Source organism: Nannospalax galili, unplaced genomic scaffold (assembly GCF_000622305.1).
Source record: "Nannospalax galili isolate Female #2095 unplaced genomic scaffold, S.galili_v1.0 scaffold270, whole genome shotgun sequence".
In the NCBI taxonomy this organism is placed as follows: domain Eukaryota; kingdom Metazoa; phylum Chordata; class Mammalia; order Rodentia; family Spalacidae; genus Nannospalax; species Nannospalax galili.
This window is the reverse complement of record NW_008330152.1, coordinates 5,322,696-5,325,483: the sequence shown is the minus strand read 5'-3', so window position 1 is coordinate 5,325,483 and position 2,788 is coordinate 5,322,696.

Here is a 2,788-nt window from a genome sequence, read left to right as displayed (position 1 = left end):
CTATGTCCCAAGTCACTCAGATTTAAAATTAAAGAAGGAAAAATAATTTGTGCTGAATTCTCTCTAACATATTACTGGAGACTGAGGGCAATGGAGATCATGGTGAAATGTGATGACTCAGGAGTCTGGGTTAGGCATGGGAGCACAGAGCAGAAGGCTGACTCAGGCAATCTAAGCTTGGGAAGAAGCTATAACAGCACCCAGTTTTCTGTCTCAGTGAAATCATTTTAGAACATACATAGTATAATGTTATCAAGTATACTGCTGGATCTCTTTGAACATTTTTAGTAGTTTACCAGTTTCCTAGGTTTTGCTTCTAATAGCACATACCTGTAATTCTCTTAGTATCCCTGCCATCGAGTCTGCTTTCCTACAAGAGCAAGCAGTTCAAAATAACTGAGAATTGGCACTTACCCTGCTCCTACTCCTAGGTAACTCTTAATTCATGAGACTTCACCGAAGAAGATAAAGTAAGCACCTGGTCTAAACTCACACCTTTATTTTGCTTTGTTTTCCTTTTTCTCCTGTTTGTCCCACTTTTGTCCCCTCTGGGAAATTTCTCTCATACATCACTTGTTCCTTGTTACAGGATCTGCTTCTGGGTAACTGACAGTTTTGATCAAGAGTTCAGCCACCACTTCTACTCAAGAGGAAACTTCAAGGGCTGGGGATATAATTCTGTGGTAGAACACTTGCTTAACGTGTACAAGGCTCTAGGTTCCATCTCTATCGTGGCCCATAAAAAAACAAAAGAAGACAAAGAAGAAATTGAAGTACCCAGGTTGTCTGTCCTTGAAATTCTCTACCCCGAAAGAGAAGCAAATATTACTTAAAATGAGGAGTCTGATAGATATTGAAATAAGCAAATTATATTTCATCTCAATGTATGTACATTCAGATGTGCTGAAAATCACATTTCATAACTGCATTAGTAGTGGAAATAGAAGTGAGATTCAGTGCCTGCCCATTAATAAATGCATGTATACTAGTAACTGCCTGAAAACAATCAACTTCAAATCAGGTTCAAACTGGCATTTGCTGAGAGAGGAAATGAAATTCACTTTCCGAACCAATCCATAAAAATACTCTGCTTCTAGTTTGAGTCATAAGAAAAAAAGAAAAATCCCTCTAACTTCATTGCTTTTCTTCTTCCTTTTAGAGTTGGCGTAAAAGATCAAATACTGTTTTAAGTTAATTCATAGATACACTAGTAAGATTTCTGTTTATTAAATTTCAGTTTCCATGGAACAACATTTGACATAAATTGACTTGATGCTTCAGTGCACAGCAAGGTTTATTGTTCATTTTAAACTAATGTTAATTCTCTAGTATGTATTGTAGCCATTGAGAAGCCAAAACAGGAAATCAAAATGGAAAAACTAATCAACTTTGAGGATTTTTCAAATCGCATGTTTTGAAAACTCTGTAAGTTTGGAACATCTTGTGAATTTGAAAAAAAAAAAAGTAAATCTACATCTATTCTTGTTGGATGCATGCTAGTTTAGCATTAAGAGTGTACAATTTTCTCAGAAAATCCCATCTGTGAAATTTCTTTTATAGTGTCTACTTTGGGGATATTTCTTCAGGCAGTTGAACAAACAAATCCTTCCCCTTTTAATGGGAATGATTTCTTCTTAATTGCAGCATCATTTAATTGTAATATGATCATAATACCTCCTATTTGTAGACATGAGGTTATCCAGTCAGAATCTGTATCCTGAGAATTTGCAACAGGAGCTAATAGCATCTATTGTCAGTACATATTTATTTCTTAAAAAGAGGTGTAAAACTTGAACTCGTGACTATTGTTGTTTAGCATGCTTATTACCTACAGTTATCACAACAAAGTACACATACCTAGGTATCTTAAAACATTAGAAATTCATTCTCTCACAGTTTTGGATGCCAGAAATCCAAAATCAAGGTCCTGTTCTAACTGACTTCTTTTGCATCTTTCCTTCATTGGTATTTACTGGCAATTCTAAGTGTTTCTTGGCTTGGAGATACAAGTGGGCTCTGTGTGTCTTGTCTCTGTGCATGTCCAAATTTTCCCTTCTTTAGACACTAGACAGATTAGGGTCTACCCTAATTGCTTCCTCTTAACTAATACACCTGCAAGGACCTCATTTACAAAATACCTATTTTGGAGGACACAAATCAACTCATAGCAGTTGAGCTCCTGTGAACATGGTACAGTGAGGAGAGTACCAGAGCCTGTAGTCAGTCAGTCAGGGGTTGGACGCTACTAAAAACATGAAAATATTTTGCAAATGCCACCTGAAACCAATAGGTTGTTTGTATGTGTTGCTTCCTTTTCTCTGACTATCAATACAGCAGGGGCACAGGAGAGATTGCTTAGTAGTTAAGAGTACTGACTGCTGTTGCAGAGGACTTGGGTTCGGTTCTTATCTCCAACAAAGTGGCTAACAACTGTCTCCAACTCCAGTTTCAGAACTGATGCCCTCTTTTAACCTTTTCGGGCATTATGTGACATGAGTGCCCTTACATACATGCAGGCAAAACTCTCAAGCACATTATATGTATATATAAATATAAACCTGTATAGTCAGTGGGGTGGAGCATTTATGCCTATTTTCTGTCCTTCTGATATCCAGTTCTACAATTGAAATTTAAGACAAGGAATATTTGTATAACTAGGTAATTTTTGATAATTTTGTACTTTCACAGGTTACAGATCTTACAAATGCTGATCTAGTATTGGTACCAGACTGTGGACATTTAGTGTCTATGCTTTCTGCTTCAATGATTACTAAGCTACTCAACAATG